Source organism: Pteropus vampyrus, unplaced genomic scaffold (assembly GCF_000151845.1).
Source record: "Pteropus vampyrus isolate Shadow unplaced genomic scaffold, Pvam_2.0 Scaffold98, whole genome shotgun sequence".
NCBI lineage: Eukaryota > Metazoa > Chordata > Mammalia > Chiroptera > Pteropodidae > Pteropus > Pteropus vampyrus.
Window position 1 is genome coordinate 2499720 of NW_011888879.1, and position 16048 is coordinate 2515767.

A 16048-nucleotide genomic window follows, 5' to 3' on the forward strand; every position below is an offset into this window, starting at 1 on the left:
TCATTTTTCCAGTTGCTCAGAACAAAACATCAAGTCACCCTTGACTCATCTGTTTCTTTGAAACATACCTAATTGATCGGTAAATCCTTCTTGTTGGCTCTGCTATCAAAACGTATCCAGAATCTGATCATATCTCTCTGCCACCAATTCTACCAGCCTCTGCTGACTCATTATCATCTCTTGTTTATGTTATTTAAATAGCCTCTTAACTGGGTACCCTGCTCCCAGCTCTGTCTCCCTAAAAGATTGATCCTTTTAAATATTAAGTCAGATCATGTCACTCTTCTACTCAAAATCATCCAATGGCTTCCTATTTTTACTCAGCATGAAAACCAACACCTTCATAACAAACCCTGTGAACTGATCTTCTATGTCTTCTCTGACTTCATATTCTTCTACTTTTTTCCCCTTGATCACTCAGCTCCAACCACACTGGGCAAGCTATCACCCTGGGATCCTTCTTCATTGTTCTCTTCCACATTCCTTCCAGATGTTATGAGGTCATATTTGAATGAAAACTATGGAGATCCTATTTAAAATCACAAATCCTCTTCTCCACAAACACCTGTCCCAATTTCTGACCATGCTCCTCCATTTTTTTACTCTTCCTTGGCAATGATCACTTGCTAACATTCTCTGCACTTTACTTAGTTATCACGCTATGGTCTCTCTCCTGTCTGAAGATGAGCACCACGCATTCAGAGATCTTGGTTCGTTCACTTGTGTATCTCAAACACCTTGATCTGTGTCTGGAATGTAGTGAACAGTCAACACATATTTCCTGAATAAACGAACAGAAAAGGTTGACTATTACATATGCCTTATTTGTTGATGACCATAATGAAATAACTCTAAGCCTGAAATTAGACCTGTTTTAATTTCATAAAGGGCTTTATATTTGCTTCCCCGCCCCCCCCCCACTGGATGGAAATGTGAATTTTTTTTTGAAAATACACACTGATATATGTAATACTAGTACTAATGGAAAAACATTAATAAATAAATTTTAAACATCTCATACACCCACACATAACACATATCTACAGATTTCGAAGCTTGCCTATGGATCCCAATTCTCTCATTTGTCCTTAGTCAGGCAGTCTAGGCAGATACATTGGCTATAGCCCTGGCTGGCTCTTATTTTGAAATAAAGTTTATTTCCTCCTCTAATTTTTACTCTAAAAATTCCAAACTACAAGAGTTTTAAAAAAGTAGTATAATGAACATCATAGACCCTATACCTCGTGTTGCTGAGTTTCAACATTTTGCCACATTTCTTTTCTTTCTTTCCTTCTCATGTTTTTATTTTTCCCTGAACTATGTGATAGTAATTTGTGGGTACCATGACATTTCACCCCTAAATCTTCATCAAGTACCACTTAAGAACAAGAACATACTCCTATATCAGTGCAATAGGATTATTCTCCAGAATGTCAACATTAATATATTATTCAATATAGTCCATATTCATATTTCCTCGCTATCCCAATAATGTTTATGTTTAGGATATAATTATAGACCACGCATTATATTTAGTTGCCATACCTCTAGAATAGTTTCTCTTCCTTCTTATCCTCCTTCTCCTTCTCTGTCTTAGTCTCCTCTTCCTCCTTTTTTTATCTGTCACGTCATTGAAAGTGTCCAGGCCAATCATGTCATTATTAGATTCAGGTTAAAATTTTTTAGCAAAACCTCTACCTTAAAATTAGACTTTTGAGGCATGCTTTAACAGCTATGAAAGAGCCAGACACATCTGCATTCAAATCCCGCTCTACCACTCATATACTGTGAGAAATATTTAATAGTTTTTCGCCTCAGCTTCTCAATTTGCAAGATGGAGATGATCACACCACGTATCTCACAGGACCGTCATGTAGATTAAATAGGTTAGTATACAGGAAGCACTTAGAATCGTCCCTGGCATGCAGTAAATGCTTTGTATTAGCTCTATTTATAGTTTTAAAATAACCTTGACTAATTTCTATCTAGAGTCTGAGATTGGGGTGAAGGGGAGGGAGAGAAACACAGGATGGGAGCTTTACATCTTCCCTGAGTGCAGAGTAACTATCAAAGGCCCACCTTGGAATTTTAATTAAGTCTCATTATTGGTTTTGGAAGTTCAGAGTGTTTTCACCTCATTCCCATTAATTGGAGATTCAAAAGTGGGAGTACAGGCGGCCTCTCCATGCAATCCACAGGGAAGCTTCAGAGATGAGCTGTCTTGATCTGACACGCCTCTAGAGGGCAGCAGAGGCTCTAGCGGTTCCAGCTTCTTTGCAAATAAGTGAGCCGAGCCCGCCCCAGCCTCCCAAGTTACTCCTGCCCACAAACCACAAACGGGGAGGTGGTCGGCTTTACTCAACAGAATAATTAGATGTGTGATTGCTTACTTGGGGACGTGAAGCAAAAAACCACAAGTAATACCGACATATATTATTATTTGGTAAGAAAGCTGATCTTAAATTTTTCTGAAGACTAAACATATCACCCTAACTAACGTGCATGCCTCCTCCAAACCATGGTAACATGAAACTCACCAGGCCTGGTTCCAGCAGTTTAATACTCAGCAAGCAGCTGAGTGTTGAGAGTGACTCTGCGGTATAGCTGCTGCTAGTGCCAGCGCAGCGTGGGCAGGGAACACCGTCTCCTGCATGCAGAAGGGAGTGCTCATCTGCTGGCTGCCACCTCTTCTTTAAAGTTTCCAAACATGTATATGGATTTTCTATTTCATATCAACTTTAAGGCCTTCGGTAATTGTTTTCTAACTAACAGAACTTGTGTTGAAAGAGAAGACTGTTTAAAAAAAAATGCAGAGCGTTTGGAAATAGATTAAACTACAAATAAATAATTATTAATGTCACGAGAACCTTATCTAAATTTCCTACGGGCAGTACATGGTAATGGGTAGAAGCACGGAATCTGAAAGCAGATAACCTGGACTCGAACCGAGCTCCAACTGTGTGATTGTAAGCAGCTTATTTCATCTCTCTGTGCTTCAGTTTCCTCTTTTATAAAAAGGAGATAATGTGAGTCCATACTTCATAGGGTTGTTAGGAAAATTTAAGGAGTTACTATATGTAAAATTCTTAGAACTGTCCCTATTTTAGAAGCACCATGGAAGAGTTAGTTTTTATTATCTAGGATCTCAGAGTCTTTTGCAAGCATTCAAGCCTTTCCCTCCTTCTCTCCTAGTCAACAATCATGGCACAGCAAGTACTAGGATTTAATGCCCCCACAGAGCATCACCCTTCACAGGCATCTGTAAACAAGGAGCATGTCCCTCACCCAAAACACACAGGAAAACAACGGTAAAAACTAGAAAACTGGTAATACCATAGCACACCGTAAAGTTACGACCTTTCCAATACAGCATAGCAGTTAAATACATGGCTTTTGGAATCAACTTCAGGGTTTCAAATTCCAGCTCTTCCACTTAGGAGCTCTGAAATATTGGGCAAGAGTCAGTGGCCTCAACCATCACATGCAGATAATTGTACTTACCTGTAGCAGACAATGTAGGAGTCTCTGTCTCACCCCCTTCAGTAAGCACTTGGTACTCTTCTTTCGTAGCTTCCCCTCCCCACCCCCTCCCACCTTGCCACCTCCATGATTGTGCAGCAGGATGGAAGCAAGTTCCCTCTCCTAGCCTACACCCCAGAGCTGCCCTGTGGAGACCTCCTGAAGGATTTGGCCTGAGGTGTACCCTTGCTTAGCTCAACTCCCTGTCCCTGGCCTGCTCCTCCCACTCCATACTGGTCTCTCCTGGGACCACCTCAGGGATAAACCCCTTGTATTTGAACCTCATCTCAGTACCTGCTCCTGGGGACCCAGGACTTCACATTTAACCCCCACAGACTTTTGAAAGAGCAGGCAAAGGTTATATATTTAAAGCACCTAAAACTGTCATATCGGAAATGCTAAGCACTAGCTATTGTTCTTTTCTGAGATTGGACCAACAGCACCAAGGAGACCCAACAGAACTTTACAGAAACTTCAAACAGAAAGCCACAAACAAACTCTTGAGAAATGTTGAGGGAGCGGAATAATCCACATAATTGCTTCCATTCGCATCACCGGTTGTACCCTTGGCCTTAATTACAAAGGAATAAATGCTTCTGGCTGAGTTGTGACATAAAGAGGCTGCGGCTATGTGCTCCTTTGAGACCCACCACAGGCATTCAATTTTGTTAATAAGTATGGATACTGGAAGACTTAAATGTTCTCTCTCCCATGTGCTATTTTTAAAAAAATATATATTTATATAAGTGAAAACTCTTTGGTTCATCCCTTAACTGGGTTTCATGGAGTAGTTTCAAGGTTGCTTGCTTGAAGGTAAGCAGCGGGAGTCTTAAGAACTTAATTTTAAGAAATTCAAAGAGCAAAAATGCACTTTGTTCTTTGAGTTTCTTAAACCTATATTTCACATCCTTTCATAATAATTTGTCTTTTATGGATAAAATATACACAAATCACTTAGGAAAAAAGGCATCTGAAATGACCTTGAGCGACCAAGTTCTCCTGTTTTTAAATAGCATGCACGGGGTATATTATTAAGATTTCTATATGGTAGCATTTCTAGAATAGCTCAGAAAGAGAATTTACCATTTCTTTATTATTCAGTTCAAATATAAGGGCAAAGAAACTTACTCACAGGATTTCTTTTTTTAAGGTTTCATTTATCAGCTCCTGGAAAAAAACTGATATAGGCAAAATCCCGACATGATAAAACCCGAACTAAAGTAATAGTAGCTGAGGGGAACCTCTAAGTGGATTATTGTGCTCCTAGGTCCTAAAAAAAAATTATTCTTCTCTGGTTCTCTCATCTGACCCCACTACAGACTAGCTTTTGTCCACTTCACAGCACTTGTGCCATTAATGATCTCCTCCAGGACAAATGGAATGTTCTCTCTTCTACCCTTGTTCACTTTAATCTGCGTGTTGCCTTTGTTTGACTCAACCACTCTCTTCCTCCTCCTCCATAAGGCTTTCTTCTCCTAATTTTGTCTGATCTTTTAGTATTCCTTTTCTTTTCAATTTTGTTATATATTTTAAAAATAAAAATGAAAACCACAATTACAGATGAAAGGAAAAAGCACCCAAACACAATTATTTTATTGGATCTCCCCCACCCAATTTTTTCTTATTGGTTTTTACATAGTATGAATAGGATTTAGTATTCTTCTTTTTCTACCAAATATTTTAATTATTTCACATGTTACTATATAATCTTCATGACCTCCATCCTTAATTCCTTTTAATAATCTCCTCTCTCTCTCTTTGCATCTCTCTTCCTTGGTCTAGTCTATTTTCCCATGCAAATTTACTCCTCTCCCTCGACAAATCCACGGATGAGCCAAAACTACTTTGTATTTCACATTCTCCTTTGTGTTCAAATATACCTTTGGTTCTAATGACATGAATACTATTTAAAAAAAATAAAGTGAAATGAAACTCTAGTGTCCCACCAAAATATTCATTCCAAAACACTACTTACTCTGGAAGTTAATCTGGCAGTTCAGATCAAAGACGTATTGTTCTGAAATGCCAAAAACATATCTTTCTTCTAAATAATTCCTAAGATTTTTTTTTTTCAGAGTTCCTATAAAAGTAACAGGTAAGTACAGGCAGTTAATTAGTAGTTTTCAACAAGACTGATACTAGATTAGCATTTTCTAAATTCTGTTCCAAGTAAAATGGGTGAAATACTAGCAGATGCTCTATTTCAAAAAGATGTGGGGGGGGGAGGGGGGGCGCAGATGGCAGCGAAGTTCCATGACCAAAAAAATCCAAAAGGTTGGGAATCCTTAAATTTAAAAAAGTTTAAAGATTTCTTTACTGTAAGAATTTCCAGAGCCTTTAATACATTAATCCCAGTACAGCTGGTAGGTGTTCACTGAATATTTGCTTAAAACATGAATCTGCATTGTGAATTTCCAGGAAATAGCACTGAATGTAACATTTCTCAAAAAAAAAAAGCAATGTATTCATTAGTTATTGAAAAAGCTATTTAAAAGATTATTTATTGCAGCATTGTCTAGACTGATTAAAAACTCCAAATAGTCCACGAACTGGGGGCTAATTAAATGAATTATGGTACAACAGAAGACCATGGAGCCATTACAAATTATGATATAGGTCAATATTTATTGACACTAAAAGATGTCAATTATATGTAGGAAAAGTAGATTATAGAACAGTATGAAATTCTGTATGCTATCTCTCAGAATAGATATGTAGATAGGTCACTAAAAAACATATATATATGAAAAACTACAAGGACATTCACTGAAAAGTTTAAAGTAATTATCTTTGGTTGGTGCTATTACATATGATTCTTACTTTATACTTTATATTTTAATTATTTATCTTAATGAATTATTCAAGAAAGAAAATAAAGATTTAACTTGACAAAGATGTCCATTTCAATATAATAGAAAAAATGGATATCAATAGTATCTAACAACAACGAACTAGTTAAATAGATTATAGTATGTCACAATTTCACAATATGAAGTTATTAAAATGATGTAGAAAAATATTTAATGCCATGGAAAGAGATTTACAACAAAGTTTTTTTAAGTTGAAAAAGCAAGTTATAAAACAGCATGTACAATATAATCTCATTTTTGTTGTAAAATATGTTTATAAAGAAAGATATAGAAGGATCCACAACAAAAACTTTACACTGATAATCACTGGGTTTATATGTATTTTCTAAACTGCATCAAATTAATATACATTGCTTATAGAACAATAAAAATCAGTGGACTTATCAATTTTTTTTCATAGTTTGTTTCCTTAGCACTCTAGGTATATAAATAAATCATTTATGGTCAAAGAAAAAATAGAATTCAATAAAACTACATGAGTAAAACTTGCTTAACATGGTATAATGTTAATAACACTAGCATCAAAGATGCCTAATCTCTTTTCCAAAAGTAGTGAAATTGTGGTAAAAACAGAAATGAATTTTTAAAATGCTTTTAAAGAAATCAGTTTCAATTGTACGTGGACTTATATTTCTTGATCTACAGTAGTCTGGTGTATTGAAGTGTAGACAAGTGCTGGTATTCATGACCAAGAACTAAAGGAAATCAAGGCGTGATTTTGAACATTTAGCACAAGGTTATCTGAAGACTCAACAATCTGCATTGAGGAGTAATTCCAGGTAGTCTCTGTAATACCATTCTTAACATTCATGTCACTAAATTTCAGAAAATGGTATAATTTATTTAAAAGGTGGTGGGATCTACAGAGGATTAATAATTTTTATTTTGCCAAAAACATGATAAATACTATCAACACCCTCCATCATTAAAAAAAAAAAAAAAGATATTCTAACCTTGAAAAGATCCTACTCTCAGATTTTTAAAAAATTCTCTTTGAGTCAGTTTAGCTTTCTAAATATAAGTATTATATTGTCCGTGCTTGTCTGACTTTGCTGCAGACTGGTGAAACCGTAGCAGGCACTAGCACCAATTTTAAGAGTCACATTATCTAATAAAGAGGTCACTGTAAGAAAACACCCCGAGACAAACAAACAGATACTATTTATATTTAGTCAACTATTGAGAAAGCTGTTGAGAAACCATTCAGAGGATTTAAGAAAGCGAACTAGATTTAAGTTTTTAAGTCGGGCAAAGGCTTTTATTCTGGTTGAAATTTTAAGTCGCAAAATAATAAAACTAAAATGACCTTAATGATCTTCCTTTCCTTGTTTTCCAAACCTCAGTCACTAATGTGCTGTCTCCCGAGTTGTATCACATTTGCATAAAACCCCTACTATCATTTATTCAGTATTTTTCCATTAGGTCTCCCTCCTCGGCAATAGCACCCATGACATCAGAGGCTTGATGAGCTAGTGGACACATTTAATCATTACACATTTAATCATTCTGCCTTCTAAAATGATCTTGCATATTTGTCCCCATAAACACTGATCTAGTTTAACTTCCTCATTCCGTGGAATCCCAGTGTGTCGAGTAATGTGTTCATTACCTAGTGTGTTCATGATCTTATTTGAAGAGGATGGCAGAACAGCTGACGGATGTGAAAAATAGCAATGCAAGGGAGAATCTGTTCATGGCCTGTCAGCTTAATTATCTATAAGTTACAAATATAATTTCACAGATGCTGGAAGTTACCTGTACCTCCTATTACCAATTGCTTTTTTCTTTCTTTTTTTCTTTCTTTTTTTTTTTTTTTTACAATTCTCAACCATCTGGCTCAGCAATCTCTTATGTTATCCATTCATCCAACAAATATTTATTGAGTACCTACCTTGTGTCAGGCATTGTCTGGAGCAGAAGAGACTAATCTCCTTGCCTTTACGAGGCTTATATTTTTGTAGATTTTTATAGCTTTCTAAGTATATATCATGTTTCCTCTTCTAAATTCTAAATTCCTAGAGGATAGATGTGGGTCTAATTTAACTTTGATTCCTCTACAGCTATGACCCATGTGTATTTCCCACAAGAGTTCAAAATAAGTGTCTGGGTCTTAAATTAACTATATTTCAAGATAACGTTGTATAAATTCATTTGTTATGAAGCAAAGCAACAAATTCTAGTTTTCCAGTTTAAGAAAATATATTGTTTACTTTACATTTTACCGATTTCCCAAATAACAAACTTTTAATGTTACTAATCTTTAACCCTTCGTAGGAAAAAAAAAAAATTAAACAAAGGATTTTTTTAAAAAAGTGTTTCAGTAGCTTACAGTTGAGATGATGACAGCTGACCACTTTCAGCTTTGCATGGATTCTTCTTCGATTCACAGCTATCGACGTTTTTCCTCTTGTATTTTTCTTCCCTTTTATAAGAGAAATAAATTATAGTGATATATTCAAATTTTATGTAAAGATTAAACCTATAAAACAGGTAGACGAAGGCTTTCCAGCTCTAAATATCATGCTTTATCTCTTTTTATGGATCTCTTCTGCTTTCACTTAAAATTAGTGGAGATTTTAGAAGGAGCATAAGGCACCAAAAATCTAGCTCCAGGTGAGTTGCTCAGGTCAAGTTAGCCTTTGGTAACAAAACCCAATTCTATGCTCATCCCCCTCCTTCCAAGCACTTGATGACACTGCTTCCCCCACAAATAAGAAAGTTGTTAACAGCGCTCAACAAAAAAAAATGCACAACTTCTAAACTTCATTACATTTAGTACCTTTTCATTTAAAATGAAGGAAAAGCTAATGAGACTTTCCAGAGATAAAGAAAAAAGCTTACAAGTCTAGATGGAAACCAAATATGTCGGTAATGGGGCCTTTTTTGCAACCTTTACTGCATTTTTATTCAATTTTTAGTGTCTAGTTAGAATTGTTACACTTCCTGAATTATGAGGACAAGCCTAGCTTAAGCTTCCTTTCTTTCTTTTTTCCTTGTTCCCTCTAAATGCAAGAGAATATGGCTGGTAGTTTAAGAATTGATCAATCTGATCCGCACATAGTTATTTATGTACTTTTCTCTGGCTTTCGTATTCCTCCCATGGATATAAATAGTTTCTTCTTCTGTGGTGACTCTGCCTCTAGTGAAAATGCTGCAGTGCGGCTGAGAGGCTGGCTTTGACTGTAATTTGTGCGTTAGGGATGCTCTTGCTGCACTTCAGCTTGAAAGCAGAGGTTTACTTCTGTCCAAGTCCACACCTTCACTTGCTTGCTAGCAAGACAACAGAATATATGGGTGCCTTTGGCCACCTGGATTCGTAAGCCTTGCAAGCCAACACCTATGATTCCATCATCAGGAAAATAACAACAGCATAACCCCCTCTAAACAACAGCAAAAAAACTCCTACTCCTTTTATAATGGTTTTTAAATACATCAGAATAAAGATTCTGATCTTTAAACTCTTCATAAATTCACTACCTAAATTGTTTATTGATTCCTAGGATATGGTGTTAAGAAATCTAGAAGCTAGGTGAAAAACATTACCAGTAGAACATAGAAACTTGATCAGCCCTGTAAGCGCTTCAGTCACTCAGAAAATGTTTGCAAATCTAACATAAAACAACTATTGAATATCCAGAGAAGACTACCAAATAGTTTAAAGATATTTAACTCACATAGGGATATACATAAATTGTTGATTATATTTCAATAAAGTACAAATAGATAAAACTTACCTTAGGAAGTGGAAATTGTTATGGGTAGAAATGTTTAGAGAAGCTTTGAGAAGAGAGAGAACTCAAGACAGAGGTAGGTTTTTAAGAAAGAAGAGCTTGTCCTTGATGAAGTATACAATAAAGGACAACTGAAAGATCTTCAACAAAAGTCTCATTATTAAAGCAGATCTTTTAAGACAGTGTGTCTGACAGCAGTAATTAGGGCACACAGAATGCAGAGAGACCAGACAGATGAAGCTTGTCTGTAAATGCATGGGTTTAAAAAACCAACAATTTTCATTATGAGCCTTCATTTTCCCTGGGTGGTAGAAATGTCATGTCAGTCAGTTCCCTGGGTTGCCTCTTGCGTTTGAGTAGCACCATGATGCTAAGGCATTGCGTGTGGGGCCAGGGGCCGCACATCTGGTCCTTGGTCATCAGTCTGCACTGCTCTCTGCTGCGCTGTCCTTCGTTCTCATCCACAGTGGCTCTCTTGAATGCCTCACTTGTCTGATCTCGGGCCCCTCTTAGGGGCATGGGAACTGCTTCCCATGGGAGACCCCCGAGAGGTCTTAGTCATTTCTCCCACACACCCATCTCTAGCATGCAGAGGAGTCCGGGTCTACATGAGACTAGGACAGAGGTTATCTCTGCTCAGAATTCTCTCAAACCTATACAGTTTTTGTTATGGTGCCCCACTGCTCCAGGGTTCAGCCTAGAGGGAAACTAAGGTGCATGTCCTTCTCAGAGGACCCCCACTTCCCTCTGGCTTTCCTTCCAATTCTTCTTGCCTGAGTCCTGGAGAATCACTACTGGGCAGAGGGAGCTATTGCTCCTATATCACCACGAATTTGCTATGCCTAGAGTCCTGAGTCCCCTGAGACCCTCGGCTCCATTTCTTCTCAAGTCAATGCCACTGACGGAATGAGAGGTCACAGTGAGGGGTAGAAAGGGAAATGCAGAGCTCGATGTATGATCCTTGGCTATCTCAAAATACTACGGCTATTGCAGCTATCCAGCAGTGAAGCTGTAAGAGCCGAGTGACATAAGAATGGAAATGAAGGGAGATTAAACTAGAAATACAGGGAAGGAAGAAATAACAAGATCTTGTTTGTAGAACATTCGCGAAAGACGGGAGGGAATGAACTTAAGGGATTAGATGGAGACGATGTCAGCTGTCATCAGGCATATTTTTTCATGGCTCATATTCCTCTTTCTTATTTTCCTTCACACACTCTAATCCCCGGGTCTTGTTAATTAAAAGTTCTCAAATCTGTATCCCTCGTTTCCGTTGCCACTGGCACTGCCCTTGCTCATGCCAGCGATCTCTCTCCTCTGGACTCTCCATTATTGCATTAGACTCCTTGTTTCTCTCTCTGCCTCACCTCCTGTAATTTATCCTACATTCAGCCATGAAAATAATCTTTCTAAAGCAACAGTTGGATCACGTCTGACTCCAAAGTGCCCATACAGTACACCTAACTCCCATGCACACGGCCTTACAGGACTCTAATTCATGGGGCCACTCCTGCTTGTCCAGCCTCTCCTGAGATCCTCTACCTAGGGCTGGAGCTCTGGCCAAACAGTAACACAGCACGGTGCTGGGGTCTGGAGTAGGGACTCATGGGCACGTGGCCTGCTTTGAGTTCTCACCCCACTGTTCACCTGGACATGTCATTTAACTACACTGATTCAGTGTCTTCATCTATAAAATGTTGTAAAGAGCATTAAGTGAATATTTTTTAAAAGTGTGCTTGATGTATAGTAAGAGTTATGGAAGCGTGTGTTAAATAAAAGAAAAATAATTATCTGGATTGTCAAGTTCTCTCCCACTCCAAGGAATTTACACCTTCAGGTCCTTAAGCCCATTTGGGGGTCCTCCTCCTTTGATCAATCTTTAATCTTCCTTCTAGCCCTTTGGGTCCTCTGTGAAGCCTTCCTACACTTTGTTCATCTCCCTACTAAAACTTTTATTGTAACATGATTGGTATTAGCTTCCTATGGCTGCTGTGACAAATGATCCCAGAATGGATGGCTTAAAATATAAATTTCTTCCCTCATGGTCTGGAGACTAGAAGTCTGATATCGGTATCATCGGGCTAAAGTCGGGGTGTTGGCGGGGCCGAACTCCTTCCAGAGGCTCTTCAGGGAAATCTGTTCTGGTGGCATCTGCATTCCTGGGTTTGTGGCCACACCACTCTAATCTCCAGCCCTGTGACAAATTGCTGCCTCCTCGTCTGCATGAAACCTCCTCTGCCTCTCTCTTGTAAGGACACTTGTGACTGCATTGATGGCCCACTCTGACAAAGCAGGATGACCATGCCATCTCAAGATCCTCAATTCAACATATCTAAAGACCTTATTAAACCACATGAGGTCACATTTACAGATGTCAAATTAGGACTTGATGTCTCTGGATGCCACTATGCAGCTACTACATAACTGTTTGCATGTATGTTGGTCTTTTCACCTTCATATGACAAGGGGCTACCATGGTATAAGCACATAATATATAATCCATAACTGGAATACACGCAGAAGTGCAGCAAGCGGTACAGGGAACAGATCCACTGCCCATGTTCATCGGTATTCCATCTTTGTTAAGGCTCGATTTCCCTAGGTCAGAGCGCTTTCTTTCTTGTGCTCATCTGTGGTTGGAAGGAATTAGATCTACTTCTAGGTTAGAGAGATATTAAGCAAAGGGGGCTTTATCCTCGTATCGCTTCTTCAGAGCTTCAGGGAGGGGAAACCACCGAAAAAATGCCTTTCGAACTTCATTCCTTCAAAGTCATGGGGCAGAAAGAAGTGGAGAAGAGCTAGAAGGCAAGTTTCACGGAATGTGAGACTGGACTGGCAGACCGACAAGCACAAACTGCGCTAAGAGTGCTGTCAATGGTTTGCCTGGGTTGGGTTGTTGCCATCCGTTGACCATTCATTTTAAACACAGTTTTCTTCGTAATTTAAGCTCCTAAATTCATGTCTGTCGCTTAATCGACCATTTCCCCATCTCAAGCCACTTGAGCTCAGCACAAGATTTTCCCTGAAATGAGGATGTTTCCTTCTATTGTTCTTAATTTACAGTCACCTTCACCCACAAGAATAAGTCTGTTCCAGCCGCCACTTACCTGGAAAGACAAGTCAGTAATTATGCTATTGTTTTTCTCAGCTGTTGTTTTCATTTGTCAGTGAAAGAGGAAAAAATTATGTACTTACAATGAAAAAGAAAACAGGTAGATTACTTTGCACCATTAATCCCTGAAACTGTAAATTGTTTTATAATTGATTATTTACTTCTATGTCAATCTTCTCGTCTTTGTCAGCACAGGTTAGAGCCTCCGAAATCAGAAAGTTAAAAACTATGGAAAATTTATCCCTTAATTGCCTAGGTAGGTATGTATTCAGAAACTTCTAAGGTTCAAGAAAATTCTTTCATTCACATATAATATCCATCTGTAATAAAACACAACTGTCAGCATCGATTTAGGCAGTGTGACTGGCATAAAGCTCATCTAACAGTAGTCTGGCACCTGTCAGAGTTTTTTGGTCAGAGTAGATTCCTGTGCTATCAAACAAGACCTGCTTACCTCCTACAATCATCTCAAACAACACTGTCCCTCGAGCTCTGCCCCAGTCACCCTGTCTTTCATACGGTCATACTTCTTCCTACCAATGGAACTTTGCACATGCCGTTCCTCTGCTTAGAATGCTTGTCCCTCCTCCTTTCCTCTTGATTCAATTCTTTTCATCCTTTGGATTTAGTTCAGGCACTACTCTCACTGAAAAGCTTTCTCAGACTAGGTTAGATGCCCTAGCCACTCGAGACCATTGACAGTTTATATTTGTGTAATAATATATATGACTAACATCTGCTTCCTCTACCAGGGTGTACAAAGCTCTGTGAGAGCAAGGAATAAATCAGTTTTTGTCACCAGCACTCAACACTGTCGCTGCAACACAGTAGCATGTAATGAATATCTTTAAATGTTGACTGAATATGTGGTGGAATCTCACACTGGCTCAGCCAGCCACTGGATTATTAGGCAAGTTATTTAACTTCAAAAGGCCTCACTTTCCTCATTAATAAGAAAATGCCTCTAGTCCCAAAACCCTAGGATACTTATGGTTCTTTTCTTGAGCATACAAGATTGATCAGACTATAGTTAGAAAGCCAGCACTATCTGTTATCTGCCTGCGGTATGTCTCCCCATGTGGAGAGACCACATGCCAAGCAAGAAATTGAAATGATCCTTGACATACCTTTACCTCTTTCCCTAATGCCACTGCCTCATTCTGGCTTTCTTCATCGTTCATTTAAGATATTATAAATGCTCCCTTAACTGGTGGTTCTGTGTTCAGTCCTCTTTCCTTCCAGTTTATCTGCAAAGCTGTCAGTGGAACTCAGTCTAAAACACTGGACTGATCGCGGCGCCCCTCCACTTAAACACTTTCAGTGACTCCCACATCACATCTGGGACAAAACTCACCTCTTGAGAAGATGCCCTTCAACTGTTGGTGCCTCACCTCCTGCCCTCTCCTTGAGAATCCACTGTCATCAGAAGCGCTCATGGGGGCCAACTACATGCCCTCTTTCAAGTCTGTCTTCGCACACCGTCCTCTGCCTGGAAAACTGTTCTCTCCTGCACCTGCAAAATCCCATCCATCCTTTAGGCTGAGCTCAAACAGCACTTGAATGTGGCATCTGCTTTGACCAAACCCCCATTCCCCAAGCTGTTTGTCACTCACTGCCTGTATTCCCACAGGACACTTTGTACAAGCCACCATAAGACTGAGTGAGCTGTTTGGAGAAGAACATTTGGGGTGAGAACATGGGCCTCAAACTGTAACTGACCTGAGGTTGACACCAAATTCTGCAACTTATTGTATGGCCTTGAAAATCATTCTGAGTCTTAGTTGCCGAATTTTGGAAATGGGAAACATAACACCTAACTCATTGTACTGTTGTAATTACAGATTAAATGAGATACTGCTTTTAATGCACTTAGCACAATGCCTGGCCCATAACACTCGATAACTAATTGCAATTATTACTGAATTGTGAATGTGTCAAATGCAGACTCAGGCCTGCATTTTGTCCATCTTTCCATCCTGGTGACTGGCACAGTGTGGGTGCTCTCAGTGAATGCCTCTCAAATGCATAAATGAAATACTATCCCTGACGTATTTCTTTACAGGATGGCTAGAGGCTTGTTCATTTTAGGAATTTCATTGAAGTGTCAAAAATTCTATTGCTCTTACGGCATACTCCAAATTCTATTCATCTTTCCTTTTGCTGAACCAGTCCTGAACTTACACAGATAACATGGTTGGAGAACCAACATGAATTATTAGGTTTTCTGCTAAATTCTGTCATCTTGATTTTGGTTTTTACTATATGCATCAATGTCAGCCCTTACGTAACCCCATGTGCACACGCATTGTCTTTTTTGACATGAATAACACCAATAGCACACACATGTATAGGACTTATGTGCAAGCGCTGCTGTATGAGCTTTAGGTGTTTCAAATTCTAGGTGATTCACAACCTACCTGACTTTTCTAAGATGACAGTCAATGAGTAGTCAGACTGATTTAAACCACTGCAAATCCTAGCGTAGGGCTCTGGCCGCGACACCGCATTGCGCCCGGCAGGAGTCTAAGTGCCTTGAGGGCAAGGTTATCTCGCTTTCTCCGCAGTCTGCGGTCTCTGTGAGCTCCGCGGACCGGTGCATTTCCTCTTCGTCCGAGAAATTAACTCCCAGCAGAGGGGCAGAGGGAAGGCTGCTCACACTGAACACGGGAGAGGTTCTCTGGAAGGTTTAAAAACCTTCCGCATGGGGAAAACACCTTTTCGCCCTCAGCACTTCCAACTTTTCTATGTAATTTCTCTTCCGTGTTCCCGGACGACCCCTTCTGGAGTCTTTGACAAGGACGTAAGAACATCATGTT

At 39.0% G+C, this 16048-nt stretch overlaps 1 long non-coding RNA gene across 1 annotated transcript; it reads right to left on the bottom strand.

The window, feature by feature from the left end:
* Positions 1 to 38: 38 nt before the first annotated feature.
* Positions 39 to 16042, bottom strand: LOC105295026. The gene is made up of 4 exons (XR_002781405.1): positions 15650 to 16042; positions 14587 to 14745; positions 8719 to 8811; positions 39 to 781 (listed from the first exon to the last, which is right to left on the bottom strand). It is a non-coding gene; the product is annotated as an uncharacterized LOC105295026 (long non-coding RNA).
* Positions 16043 to 16048: the final 6 nt, after the last annotated feature.